Genomic DNA, 15356 nt, shown 5'->3' with positions numbered 1-15356 from the left:
CACCATAACTCAGTTTTTGCAGGACACCCGGGGAGTAAAGCAACTGTGGATCTCCTCTCGCGTCGGTTTTGGTGGCCTAACTTACATAAGGAGGTGGTAACTTTTGTCGCGTCCTGTGGGGTTTGTGCGCGCTCTAAGACCTCACATACCCGTCCGTCTGGGGCCCTCTTACCTTTGAAGATCCCGGAGCGTCCTTGGACTCATCTGTCTATGGACTTTATTACGGACCTCCCTCCGTCTTCGGGTAAAACGGTCATACTCGTTGTAGTGGACAGGTTCAGCAAGATGGCACATTTTATCGCTCTTCCGGCTCTCCTTAATGCTAAAACTCTTGCGCAGGTGTTCATTGGGGAGATTGTGAGGCTTCACGGGGTACCCTCCGAGGTGGTGTCTGATCGGGGGTCTCAGTTTGTGTCCAAGTTCTGGAAGGCGTTTTGTGCACGGCGGGGGATGCATTTGTCATTCTCATCGGCTTTTCATCCTCAGACCAATGGTCAGACGGAACGTATGAACCAGAGCTTGGAGACATATCTCCGGTGTTTTGTGTCAGAGAACCAGGAGGACTGGGCTTCTTTCTTACCTCTGGCAGAGTTTGCTCTTAATAATAGGCGGAGCGAGTCCACTGGTAAGTCCCCGTTTTTTGGGGCATATGGTTTTCACCCCCAGTTTTGTACTTTCAGTAGGGGGGGCTCTTCGGGGGTTCCTGAGGAGTAACGATTTTCCTCATCACTCGCTTCAGTATGGAGAGGGGTGCTGAAGAATCTGAATACTATGGGGAACCGATACAAACGTATGGCTGATAGGAGGAGAGTGTCTGGTCCGGACCTAAGTGTGAACGATCGGGTATGGTTGTCTACCAGGAATATTAAACTTAAGGTTCCCTCCTGGAAATTGGGTCCCAGGTTCATCGGGCCGTACAGAATCAGTTCTATTATTAATCCGGTGGCATTCCGTCTTGACCTCCCCCCTACGTTTAAAATTCACAACGTGTTCCACAGATCGTTGCTTAAGAGGTATGTGGCGCCGGTGGTACCGTCACCTTTACCTCCCCCTCCAGTGGTGGTCAATGGTAACTTGGAGTTCCAGGTATCGAGGGTCATCGATTCACGCTTTAATCGCCGGTCCCTTCAGTACCTGGTTCATTGGAAAGGGTATGGTCCTGAGGAGAGGATGTGGGTTCCTGCGTCAGATATTAACGCAGACCGATTAGTTCGGGCCTTCCACACGACTCACCCGGATAAACCTGGCCCTGAGGGTCCGGAGGCCCCTCGTAGAAGGGGGGATACTGTCACGGGTGTGTCGCCACGAAGATCGTCACGATTACACAGCCTGACTTCTCGCAGCTGACTTGTTGGTGCTTTGTGTTTTTCGGCAGTGAGGGAGTTAATTCTCTCTCTCTCTGTGCTAGACGAGGTCCTACCTCGCCCAGCTGCAATCAATGCTGCTGTAGTGAGACTCCTTCAAATGCCTGCTGGTCTGTTAGGGAAGTGTCGGTGAAAGCATTTCATGCAGACTAACAGAGCGGATCGTGGTATTTGGAGTTTCTGAGATAAGTGTATTTGGAGTGTTTTTTCCCTTCCTCGCTTTATCATTTATCTCCTTTCCCGTTGGTGTTCCCTCTGTTGTAGTTGTGTAGTTTTTGTATGCAAGGTGGTTTTGGTTTTTCCCTTGTACTGTCTCGTTCGTCTAAGTACTGTGTGTGGGCATATTATTACTTGTCCCCTTTTGTTGTGATCGGGGTCCTTCTCAGGACTAGATTACTTAGGTGCAGGGATCCTCAGGAGATAGGGGTTACGCTGGCGGCCTGGACCTCTGTACCTTTAACAGTACCTCCAGGTTGAGGGATTAGTCAGGGCCCCAGCTTAGGGTCAGCTTAGGCCCCCTACCTCCAGTATACAGAGACAGCGTGACAGTGTCCCATGAATCCGAATTTAGTCAAGACTGCTTGAAGGTATCCCCAGTGTACTCGATCAAACGCTTTTTCTGCGTCCAACGAAACGAGCACACTGGGGACCCCAGATTTTTCTGCTCTGTGGATTAAGTTTAGAACACGTCGAGTGGCGTCTCTGGTTTGTCTCCCCGGCACAAAACCCATTTGATCTGGGGCTACCAGCTGAGGAAGGACCGTATTAATTCTTTGGGCTAGAATTTTAGAGTACAATTTAAGGTCACAATTCAATAGTGAAATAGGTCGGAAATTTTCAGGTTTATTTGGGGGTTTGCCTGGTTTTGGGAGGGTAACTATAGTCGCTTCCAAGAATAATGGATTAATTTTACCCTTGATTCTCCAGTCCAAAAATAGTTGGTGCAAGTACGGGGATAACTGCTCCGAAAGCAGTTTATAAAATTCATTGGCAAAGCCATCTGGCCCTGGTGTGGAGTGTAATTTAGAGGCTTTAATTGCCCTTTTTATTTCGCCAACCTGTATAGGAGAGTTCAAAGATTCAAGTTGGGATTGTGAGATTTTCGGTAAGTCAATAGGTTTTAAAAATTGTTCTATATGTAGAGTCGAGGGATGTCGGATGGTATGATCCATATTCAGATTGTACAAATGAGAATAATAGTCCGCAAATGCGTTGGCAATCTCTATTGGGTCAAAAATTTTGTCCCCATTCGTCTGAAGCAAATGGTCAATCCTCCCCTTAGCAGTCAGTTTTTTCACTCTACGGGCCAGTATAGCACTTGCTCTATCCCCCAAGGCATAGTATTTTGCTTTAACTCGTTTTAAATTATATTCATAATTGAATAATAAGAGTTTCCGAAGGTCATTTCTACTCCAGCAAAACACTATTAACTGCCGGGGTCTTGTTTTGTTTCTGGTTGTTTTCCAAGATTTTAATTTTATTTATGACTGATTGCACTTTGCACTCTCTGCGTCTTTTTTCTCGTGAAGCCAATTTTATACATAAACCTCTCATAAAGGCTTTTTGCGATAGCCATAAAGTCTCATCGGAAACTTCTCCATTATCATTAATTTCGAGAAAATGTTTCAGTTCATTAGAGCAGGGTTCCCCAACTCCAGTCCTCAAGGCCCACCAACAGGTCATGTGTTCAGGATTTCCTTAGTATTACACAGGTGATAATTGCATCACCTGCACAGGCAATAATTCCATCACCTGTGCAATACTAAGGAAATCCTGAAAACATGACCTGTTGGTGGGCCTTGAGGACTGGAGTTGGGGAACCCTGCATTAGAGAGATATTCCCTATTATGAGCAGATTTTAAAAGAAAAGTGTTCAAACGCCAAGTAAGCGCAGAGGGTGGAGGGCCGCCGTCATCGAGTTCCAATATAATTGGGGCATGATCGGACCAGGTTATCGGACCAGGTTATCGAACCTATATATGAGGATTTACATAGTGATAAGGCTGTTCTATTTACTAAGAAATAGTCTATTCGAGAAAGTGATGAAAATCTAGGGGAAAAATACGTATAGTCCCTTTCGTTGGCATGATGATATCTCCAAACATCGTGGAGAGCTTCTTCTGATATAATTCCTTTTAACTCCTCCCGACCCGTGGTTCGATCCGAGTCCGTGTCTAAATCTCTAGATACAGGGGCATTGAAATCTCCGCAAATTATCAATGGTCCTTGAGAAACGGAGCAAATTTTTTTAAGAACTTTAGAGAAGAAAATTTTGGGTTTGTTATTAGGGCTATATAAAGTCACAATTGTGTATTGGGAATTATTTAGTAAACAAGATAGGACTATGTATCTCCCTCTGGGGTCAGTATAGAGGGACAACATGGAATATGATATGGTATGTTTTATGAGTATCGCAACACCTGCTTTTTTATTTGGGGCATTGGCCTGAATTATTGTAGGGAAATGAATATTGGATAATCTAGGTGCGTCTTGGGAAAGCAGATGAGTCTCCTGCAAACAAATAACTTCGCATTTAGATGATCCTATCGCTTTCCAGAGGAGAGACCTTTTAAAAGGGGAGTTTAAACCCATCACATTAAGAGATAAGATCTTAATACCCATGGCAATGTTCAAAGTTCTCGAGTACGATCAAAGGGGAAAACATTTGTACATCAATACATATTCCTGACATGGAGAGAGATAAAACAATTCTATTTCGAGCATTTGGAGAATAGGGACCCAGTGGGTGAGGGTTAATTAACCAAACATAAACATGTCTAGGAAAGAAAAAAAACAGAACAACAAAAAATACATATATGGAACAAGTATTCAAATGATAGCGAACCATCTGGATATACGCTATCGAGTGGGGGTATTCAAAGAATACGGACACAACAAAAAGAACAACCAAAGTCGTCAGGTCCGTACTCCCGTGCCAAAAGGCAACAAGAGAAAACAACAAATACAAAATTGGAGAATAGGGGTGGACTCCCAGAAAGAAAAGACTGCAGACCTCAACGATTTACAGTGATCCAATCAGTTGGAATTTTTTTATACTGTTGTTCTGGAGGAAGAGATAAGACAAACCCTTCCGGAAGAAGCTTCCATTTGCTGAGTTGTTTTTCTGCATGCCGCGGTGACAGGCAGACCACCACGTCATCGTCTTTAATGATTAGTAATTTGACCGGGTATCCCCAGCGGTAGGGAATGCCGACGTTTCTCAAAATTGCTGTGTGAGGAGCAAACTCCCTGCGTTTTGCTAAAGTGGCGGCTGACAGATCTTGAAAAATGGTGATCCCTTGAAACGGAGCAGGTAGATCTGGATTATCTCTGATGCAGCGTAGAAATTTTTCTTTGATGGTGAAAAAATGAATCCTTGCCAGAGTATCTCTAGGCAGCGAGGGATTTACATGTTTAGGTTTAGGAACCCTGTGAATTCTATCCACTACCAACTCAGAGTTAGATGCGTCTGGAAGTATGGACTGCAGCAGATTGTGAAAAAATTGGGGTAGATCAGAGTTTTTGACGCTTTCAGGAATCCCACGTAGTCTCACGTTATTCCTACGAGATCTGTCCTCTTGGTCTCCCATTTTATTTCTGAGATATTCTGAGGCATCTTTTAATTCGTAGTATGCATCAACCAGAGAGTTGTGAGAATCCGCAAATTCTACCATTTTGTCATCTAACCGTGAGGTACGCTCCTCCAGGTTTCTCACATCTTTTTTCAGGGCACTCACCATTTGTTTCATATCATCCTTTAAAGATTTACGCGGAGAACTCAGTAACTCTTGCATCATGTTTTTGGTTAACGGAGCATCTGCAGTCCCTGGATCTTCTCCCATAGTTGAACTTTCACGGGAGGAGCGACCAGAGGGTGGTGAGGAGTCTCGTTGTGTCTCTTTCTGATTGGATGTAGATTGTACCGCTCCCCGTGAGAAAAATTCAGTCAGTTTAGTAGGTGATGCTGTTTTACGAGGTCTGCCCCTGGTCATTTTTACTTTTATTAATGGGATCAAGATATAAAAGTATTAAGCGTGTTCTCTATCTTGGAATGTTAGCTTAGCTTCACTGCTCTCTGTGAATAAAAATGCTTCGTGCCGCTTTTATAGAGGTCTGCACAATAGGAGTCACCTCATCTTGGGGTCAACATAATGGGGTTAGGCACAGGACAAAATTATGTCACTATACATTGGGGAATGATTTGGTGTTTACTGTGTTTCCCAAAAGTTCCAGTAGATGGCAGACTAGCATTAGAAAACACAGGGAAAGATTCTCACAGCAGCAGCGTGGAGACTACAATGTACTGTCACCAAAAAATAGTCCCAAAGTACCCTTGTTATTGGCCCAGGAAGTTCCAGAAGGGCAGGGTGCTTTGGACGTGGGAAAAGGTGTGGGATTATGAGGAGTGATGTATAGGGGGTCTCTGCTTGTGTCTCAGGGGAGATCACTCACTGTGCTTTCCTCGTGTTGAGGCACCTCAGAATAAAATTCTCCCATCCACCGACTTTCACTCGATCACCGCAGCCTCTCTCCGGACAGGGCGCCCGCTCCGCTGCCGCACAGCCAGGCCGCTGCAAGTCACAGCCCACGGAGATCTCCGATGGTAAGCTGATGAAGGTGGTTGCGTCTCAAGATGGCGCCTTCTCTCCTGGGTTCCCGGCCGTCTCTACTCCCCGCTCTCACCAAGGGTGCAAGGGTGCCAGGCTGAATGATAGGAGGGCACCGGGGGTTCACCGGGTCTGTGAGGGCTCGATAGAGCCAAGATTCTTCTGTTTAAGAATGCGTGGGCCTCTGAAAAGATTAAAGTCTGAGGAGCATCTGTGAAGCACCTCTGCTCAGGAAGACAGTCAAGCCACGCCCCCCGATATTCTACTTTAGTGAGATGCACTTGTATGTGCACAGCGGAGAGTACAGGCTAAATGTGAACCGAGCCTTATTCTGATTTTTGGGAGTTAGAATGAACAAATAGACAGCAGTACAAGAACAGTTATTTTTACGACGGTTTTCGTGCAGTATAAGTCATGAGACTGCTTATTATGCGGGTCGGCTCGATTCCAGTGATACCAGATTTATATCCGGTTTAACAGGACAGGGTCTAACAGGACACTGTTATCAGATAACCTCAGGGTGCCATGGCAACTATCAGCAACTCCTGCGATTATGATTACTTGGGGCAGATAGTGTTAGAGGGTTTTTTAACCCCTTTTTAACCACTTAGATGCTGCCACGTTTGACAGCTCCATTTAGCGAGTTAATCGCCCCCATATCGATACTAAAACCGGTTGGGGCCGATGCCGCAGGGTGTCAGCTGTCATTTAAAGCTGTCTCCAGTGGGACTTTTGCCCACTGGGGGGGTGCTATGTATTTATTTGTCACCACCATTTTAAAACGGTGATGAGTAATAAGACCCCTTAAGCCCTTCACTCCTCAAGCCTGTTTTCTGTTTTCACCTTCATGACCAAGCCAAATTTTACAATTCTGACCATAGAATCATAGAATGGTAGAGTTGGAGGGGACCTCCTGGGTCATCTGGTCCAACCCCCTGCTCAAAGCAGGATTCACTAAACCATCTCAGACAGATGTCTGTCCAGCCTCTGTTTAAAGATGTCCATTGAAGGGGAACTCACCACTAGTGTTGAGCGAGCACTAAAATGCTCGGTTGCTCGAAGCTTGGGCCGAGCTCACTGTGATACTCGGGTGCTCGACCCGAGCAACGAGCCCAATGTTAGTCTATGGGAGACCCGAACATTTTTGCGGCGGCACCCCCGGCAGTCTGTAGAAAGCCTAAAAAGTGCCCAAAACGATAGTGACAGTGCTCAAAAGACATGGGGGCAGCATGGGGATCGCCCCTGGAAGCATTTCTGACCCCCAGGTCACTGCTGTCAACAACGTGGTCAGTGGTATTAAGCCACTTTTACAGGCTCACAATAAAACGTTCAAAAACGAAAGTGAAAGTGCTTTCCTGTGAAATATGTTAACCCTTTTACGACCATGGGTCTTTCTGTTTTTGTGTTTTCCTTTTTTGCTCCCCTTCTTCCCAGAGCCAGAACTTTTTAAATTTTCGTTCAATATGGCCATGTGCGGGCTTATTTTTTGCGGGACGAGTTGTACTTTTAAACACCATCACTGGTTTTACCATATCTTGTGCTGGAAAATGGGAAAAAGTTAAACTGCAAAAAAAATGCAATTCCACAGTTGTTTTTTGGGTCCTTTTTTTACCACGTTCACAGATTGCTAAAACTGACCTGCCATCATTATTTTCCAGGTCATTACGAGTTCATAGACACCAAACATGTATAGGTTCTTTTTTATTTAAGTGGTGAAAAAAAAATCCAAAGCTTGCTAAAAAAAACAAAAAAAATGACACCATTTTCCGAGACCCATGGCTTCTCCATTTTTCGGGATCTGGGGCCAGGTGAGGGCTTATTTTTTGCGTTCCGGGCTGACGTTTTTATTGATACCATTTTGGGGTAGATCCGATGTTTTGATCGTCTGTTATTGCATTTTATTGCAAAGTTGTAGCGACCAAAAAAACGTAATTCTGGCGTTTAAAATTTTTTTCTCGTTACGCCGTTTACTGATTGTATTAATTCTTCTTTCATATTGATAGATCGGGCGATTCTGAACGCGGCGATACCAAATATGTGTATGTGGTGTTTTTTTTATATATATATATTTTATTTTGAATGGGGCGAAAGGGGGGTGACTTAAACTTTTATATATTTTTTATTTTTTTATTTTTTTAAAAACTTTTTTTTACACTTTCTGCTTGCTTCTATAGTCACCAGAGGAGACTAGAAGCAGCAGTTGTCTGCATACAAGCGATGAGCAGATCGCTTGTATGCAGGAGAAATGCTCACTTGCTATGAGCGCTGACCACTAGGTGGCGCTCATAGCAATTGAGACATGACAACCACAGGCGTCTGCTGCAGACCCTGAGTTGTCATGCCCACCCATTGGTGACCCGCGATCACGTGACGGGGTCACTGATGGGCGGGGCTTAGGACTCCCGGAAGCGCGAGTTAAATGCCACTGTCAGATATTTAACATGTTAACAGCCGCGGGTGGATTGCGATTCCAATAATCAGCTGACATGTGCTCGCTTCAGTGCGGGCTCACCGCCGGAGCCCCCGCTGAACCGGCCTTCCCGACCTGGTGCGTACTATTACTGACCAGGTCGGAAAGGGGTTAAGGAACATCCTTTCCAGGGTAAAGACTTGTGTATAAGGTAAAATAAATAACCAAAAACAAAAATACTCCTCCACACCTTGGGCTATGTTCACAAGTAGCATTTTTTATGCGTTTTTGCACGTTTGTATTGCTTTCAACCGTGACAAATGCATTCACCGGTAAATGTCATTTTAACATTTTACAACCTTATCTGGCCATGTGCTGTGTGACACATGCATACAGTGCTAAAAAGACAGGGGAACAGCATGGGGAAGACCCCTGGAAGCATTTCTGACACCCAGGTTACTGCCTAAAAGTGTGCCCATCAGAAGTGATCCTTGCCGCATCAGAAGATGCAGACTTGCAACTATCCCCGTGCAAGTCCTTGTCCCAGGGCAGTGTTCAATTGTACCTCCCCCATAACTTGCAATACAAGCGCAAGTATGCAGCCTGCCACCCACCCACCCCCAGGCTGCAATACCATACTGCTAGCTTGCTTGCACTTGAAATTGGGCCTTTTAGGCATGTGGAGGTGGAATCTGGCCACCACGTCATGGCTGCGTCGGTAGCCTGGTATTCATACTCAGTCCCCAGCCGCCCGGCGGCCGGGTGTCCACGCTTGGTCCCCAGCCGCCAGGGGGCGGCCAGGTGTCCATACTCAGTCCCCAGCCGCCCCGCGGCCGGGTGCCCACACACAGTCCCCAGCCGCGTGGGGGTGGCCGGGTGTCCATAAACGGTCCCCAGCCGCCCCTATTTGTCCCGGTGCGCCTTATACACAAGCGCGCATACCAAAACATTACCTGTGCCCTCCCCAATGCATTTAGTGGGAAGGACAGCCTAACCACAAACACGTGGACAAGTGAATGTGGCCAGGAATGGTCCACCTCACTGATGCCTTCACACTGGGTTAATATTGTGGAAGCCGGGACACAGTTGGACACTGGGATGCAACACGTCCTCCAGACATAGAGGATTGCGGGTTCTGGGTCAATCAGGCTTCAACACAAAGTTCAGAAGGTAGACAGCAGCAGTGGTCGGCCTCCTACACAACGAGTAAATTATTCATGATCATGAGGCCATCCACCTCCTTAGCTTTCTGTTCCTTGGAATGCAAGCGCATGTATGTAGTAGCAGCTAGGCCTGAGGTGGTCAGCGTTTTGGCGCATATTCTACCTCCTTCGAGGATTGCTGGATGTTTTCCTGCTACTATCCCAGTTCTATGACTCCTGTTAAAACAAAGCTTCAGGTGATGGATGATGGATGAGGTGGTGGCAAAGGAGAAAGAGCAGGAGGAACAGGGACCATTCACATCAATATCAGGCCAGCCAACCACACATGTCTTGTAGGATATGTTTCTGTACCAAAAGGAGCGGTTCAGCTACACAGTTATAAGGCATACAGTGAATGCAATGCCTACCAAAAATTTCGAGGCACTCCAATGCCCCTTGGAAGTGACATGGAGGTCAGAGGGCCTTAACTAAACCGTTTTTTCCATTTATAGCAACTGGGTCTCCTGTACACTGTTGGCCTAAGCAGGGAATGGAAGGCTTTCCAAAAATTATTAGACACTGCAATGCCCCTTGAAACAGACGTGGATTACAGCGTATTAAAAACCTTCTACCCATTATTGGGGAGTGGGTCTCCCTTAGTGTTCGCCTATGCATTGAAAAGCAAAAGCTGACAAAAATTAGGAGGAAATGCAATGCCCGTTGCAAGAGTCGTGGAGGTTAGAGGTAATTAAAAACAACATGTCAATGCCCCTTGGAAGAGCTGTGGAGTTCAGAGTGGTTTAACAAGACGGTTTTAATGCCCCTTAGAAGAGACGTGGAGTTCAGAGTGGTTTAACAAGACAGTTTTAATGCCCCTTGGAAGAGATGTGGAGGTCACAGTAGCTTAACAAGGTGGTTTTAATGCCCCTTGGAAGAGACGTGGAGTTCAGAGTGGTTTAACAAGACAGTTTTAATGCCCCTTGGAAGAGTGGTGGAGGTTACAGTGGAATAAAAAGACAATATCAATGCCCCGTGGAAGAGACGTGGAGGTCACAGTAGCTTAACAAGACGGTTTTAATGCCCCTTGGAAGAGTGGTGGAGGTCGCAGTGGAATAAAAAGACAATATCAATGCCCCTTGGAAGAGTGGTGGAGGTTACAGTGGAATAAAAAGACAATATCAACGCCCTGTGGAAGAGACGTGGAGATCACAGTAGCTTAACAAGACGCTTTTAATACCCCTTGGAAGAGACGTGGAGGTCACAGTAGCTTAACAAGACGATTTTAATGCCCCTTACAAGAGCCATGCAGTACCGCATATTAAAAACATTATTCCCATTATTGGGGAGTGGGTCTCCCATAGTCTTTGCCTATGCCTTCCAAGCAAAAGCTGCCAAAAATTAGGAAGGGGGAACTTGGAATGTCCCTTACAAGAGCCATGCAGTACAGCATATTAAAAACATTATTCCCATTATTGGGGAGTGGGTCTCCCATAGTCTTTGCCTATGCCTTCCAAGCAAAAGCTGCCAAAAATTAGGACAGAGGAACTTGCAATGCTGGCAACATGGACCACGGTCACCCTGGTGGTATAGTGGTCGTGGAGGCTGAGGATAAGGAGAAGAGCAAAAAACAGCCGAAATGAGGAAGCGTATACCCATGTGAGGGTGTGAAGCGATGCATGGGAATACACCTCCCGAAATAACACAGATGATTTGACTTTATGTTACTCTGCTGTCATTTGGTGGTGATGAGAAGTCTGGCCCAATCCAGCCCTTGTTCATTTTGATAAGGGTCAGCTTGTCAGCATTGTCAGTTGACAGGCGAGTGCGCTTATCAGTTATAATTCCCCCAGCGGCACTAAAAACACGCTCCGACAACACGCTAGCGGCAGGGCAGGCCAGGACCTCCAAGGCATACAGAGTGAGTTCATTCCAAGTGTCCAGCTTGGATACCCAATAATTAAAAGGCACAGAGGAATCACGGAGGACGCTGGTACTCCCTCACCATCTTTTGAAACTTTCCACTCCTTGTGAGAGTACCCCGCGCCTCAGGGCCTGTAAGCTGGGCGGGTGTCAGAAAACTGTCCCAGAACATTGACAGTGTTCCCCTGCCTCTGCTGGATTGGAGTTGCATCTCTCTCGCCTGTATGCCTTAGTTGGGCAGCGAACTGTGACCTCTGCCGCTAGCGTGTTCAGATGGGAATTTTTTTAAGAGTTCTGCAGCAAGGGCCTTCTGGTATTGCCCCATTTTTGTAGACCTCTCCACCTCAGGAATAAGAGAGTGAAAGTTCTCCTTGTAGCGGGGGTCTACAAGTGTCACCAACCAGTAATGACTGTCACCCAACATTTTGACAACGCGAGGGTCACGGTTAAGGCAGCATAACATAAAGTCAGCCATGCGTGCCAGACTGGTAACGGGCAAGATTTCCGTGTCCTCACCAAGATGACGACTGATCATGCTCTCCTCCTCCTCCTCCTCTTCCTCCTCCCCCCTGTCCTCAGGCCACCCATGCTGAACCGACGGTATGACACTTGTACAGGTACTACCGTCTACAATGCATGATAGCAGCTCCTGTTCTTCCTCCTCCTCCTCCTCTCCTTCATTGTCCCCCAATGCACGTTGGGATGAGATGAGGCTGGGCTGTGTGTAATCGCCCGCTACGGCTTCTTGATCCATCTCATCATACTCTGGCTGCAATGCCTCCTCTTTAATTCTCTGCAGAGAGCGTTGCAAAAGACAGACAAGTGGGATGCTGACACTAATGTTGGCGTCATCGCCACTCACCATCTTGGTGGCCTCCTCAAAGTTTGTCAGGATGGTACATATGTCAGACATCCAGGTCCACTCCTGAGGTCTTATGTGTGGAGTCTGACCTGAATATCGATGGCCTTGTTGCAGCTGGTACTCCACAACTGCTCTCTTCTGCTCACAAATCCTTTGCAACATGTGGAGGGTAGAGTTCCAACGTGTGGGGACATCACACACCAGTCGGTGTGCCGGAAGCTGCAAACGCTGCTGCAACACAGCAAGGGCGGCGGAAGCTGTAGCCGACTTGCGAAAATTAGCTGACAGGCGGCATACTTTCACGAGCAGATCTTGCAACTCGGGGTACGATTTAAGAAACCGCTGAACCACGAGGTTAAGCACATGAGCCAGGCATGGTACGTGTGTGATCTCACCTCGCCTCAGAGCCGCCACCAGGTTACGGCCATTGTCACACACGACCATGCCGGGATGTAGGTTCAGCGGTCTCAGCCACAGATCTGCCTGCTCTTTCACAGCTGTCCACAACTCACAAGCAGTGTGAGGTTTATCATCTAAGCTTATGAGTTTCAGCACAGCCTGTTGCCGCTTGGCGGAGGCAGTACTGCAATGCTTCCAGCTTGTAACTGATGTGGTGATATCTGAGATGGAGGCTGAACATGAGGAGGAGGAGGAGGAGGAGGATGTGCAGGAGCTGTACACTATGGGGGCAACTCTGACATAGGGCCCGCAATCCTCGGTGTGGGGAGGATGCGTTCCGTCCCAAGGTCCAACTGGGTCCCAGCTTCCACTATGTTTACCCAGTGTGCCGTCAGAGAGATGTACCGTCCCTGGCCACAAGCACTTGTCCACGTGTCCGTTGTCAGGTGGACTCTCCCAGTAACTGCGTTGTTGAGGGCACGGCCGATGCTTTGGGACACGTGCTTGTGTAGTGCGGGGATGGCACACCGGGCAAAATAGTGTCGGCTGGGGACCGAGTACCGAGGGACGGCCACCGCCAAAAGATTGCGGAAGGATTCCGTCTCCACCAGCCTAAAAGGCAGCATTTCCAATGCAAGCAGTCGTGAAATGTGCGAATTTAAGACTGTGGCCTGTGGGGCGTTAGCTGCGAATTTCCGCTTTCGTTCAAAGGTCTGGGATATGGACAATTGAACGCTGCGGTGGGACGTGGACGTGGACGTTGATGCTGCTTCTTGAGAAACTGCCATAACAAGTGAAGACTGAGAGGAGGGGGCATCTTTACATGCAGTATGGACAGGGGATTGCCTTGCACAAAAACAGGGGGTTTCTATTGCACGCACAACAGTGGAAAAAGCAGTGGTGACACCCGCTGACACTGGTCGTGGACCCTGGGTTTCACCCCACAAAGTCGGGTGCTTTGCTGCCATGTGCCTGATCATGCTGGTGGTGGTCAGGCTGGTAGTTTTGTCACCCCTGCTGATGCTGGCATGGCAGGTGGAACATATGGCCTTTTTGGGATTATCAGCAGAGTCTTTAAAAAAATTCCAGACTCTGGAAGACCTACTGCTTGTACTGGCAACGTCCCTCGTGTTGGTGTTACGGGGAACGGTTGCCTGCCTTCTGTCTGCGGCCACCACACTGCTTCTTCCTGCCTGTTGGGGTACGCTGCCTCCCTCCCCCTGTGTGCTGCTGGCCTCACTCTGCATGTCCTCCTTCCACGTTGGGTCAGTTACTAGATCATCCACCACCTCCTCCTCTTCCACTTGCGCACCACGATCCTCCTCCTCACTTCCTGGCAATTGTGTCTCGTCATCGTCCACCTCTTGTGACAGATTGCCAACGTCGACTTCCTGTGGCCGTGGCTGTTCAAATATTTGGGCATCGCAACATGGGATCTCCTCTTCCACCACTTCAAGCGTATCAGGCGAGGGGCCCAAATATGGAAATGGACCAGTGAACAGCTCTTCAGAGTGTCCAAGTGTGGGATCACTTGCTGTCTGACGACACTCGGCATGGTGGGGGGAAGGAGCATCAGGGTGAGGAGGAGTATGCGGTCGAGACTCACGGCTACTAAGAGTTGACCGTGTGGAAGACAGACCGGAGGTGGTGGTGCCCAGGTAACTGGAAGTATTGTCTGCTATCCAATTAATAACCTGTTCACACTGATCAGTTCTCAATACTGGTGTTTTTCTGTGCTTCCCTAGTAATTCGGTCAAGAAGTGGGAGCGAGAAGATGTGGCTGTTGGTTGTGGCACATTTTCACCTTGGCCACGGCCCCGTCCTCTGCACGAACCATCACCAGAACGTCCACTTCCACGTCCCTTGCCACGCGCCTTGCCCATTGTAAATGAAGTAAAATAGCTTACACTTGCACTATCAATGGAAAAAGGGTAATAAAGAGTAGATTAGAACCGTGGAAGAGGAAAACCACAGTTATTGTTTACTGGGGTATACCACACTTTTTTAAATAGAGATATTTGTGGCTGAACAGTGAGCGACACACTCAAACTGCTTTTTTTTAGATACCAAAGGCCCAAAACTGGATAGTACAGCGATTTGACCCGTGGAACTGCGAAACCACACTGGGATGTCGGGCCTACACAAGACTATTTTCAACAGATATATTTTTGTGTCACAACAGTCAGGAGACACTACTGTTTTTCTTTACGGAAAAAACTACCAAAACCTGAATAATAGAGATTTTTTATCGTGGGATGGCAAAACCACAGTTATTGTTTACTGGGGTATACCACACTTTTTTAAATAGAGATATTTGCGGCTGAACAGTGAGCGACACACTCAAACTGCTTTTTTTTTTAGATACCAAAGGCCCAAAACTGTATAGTACAGCGATTTGACCCGTGGAACTGCGAAACCACACTGGGATGTCGGGCCTACACAAGACTATTTTCAACAGATATATTTTTGTGTCACAACAGTCAGGAGACACTATTGTTTTTCTTTACGGAAAAAACTACCAAAACCTGAATAATAGAGATTTTTTACCGTGGGATGGCAAAACCACAGTTATTGTTTACTGGGGTATACCACACTTTTTTAAATAGAGATATTTGCGGCTGAACAGTGAGCGACACACTCAAACTGTTTTTT

This window comes from Phyllobates terribilis, unplaced genomic scaffold (genome assembly GCF_046119375.1).
Source record: "Phyllobates terribilis strain yellow unplaced genomic scaffold, ASM4611937v1 Scaffold_1__5_contigs__length_1240528914, whole genome shotgun sequence".
In the NCBI taxonomy this organism is placed as follows: domain Eukaryota; kingdom Metazoa; phylum Chordata; class Amphibia; order Anura; family Dendrobatidae; genus Phyllobates; species Phyllobates terribilis.
The sequence above is the reverse complement of the archived record's forward strand: the minus strand, read 5'-3'. Positions refer to the sequence as shown.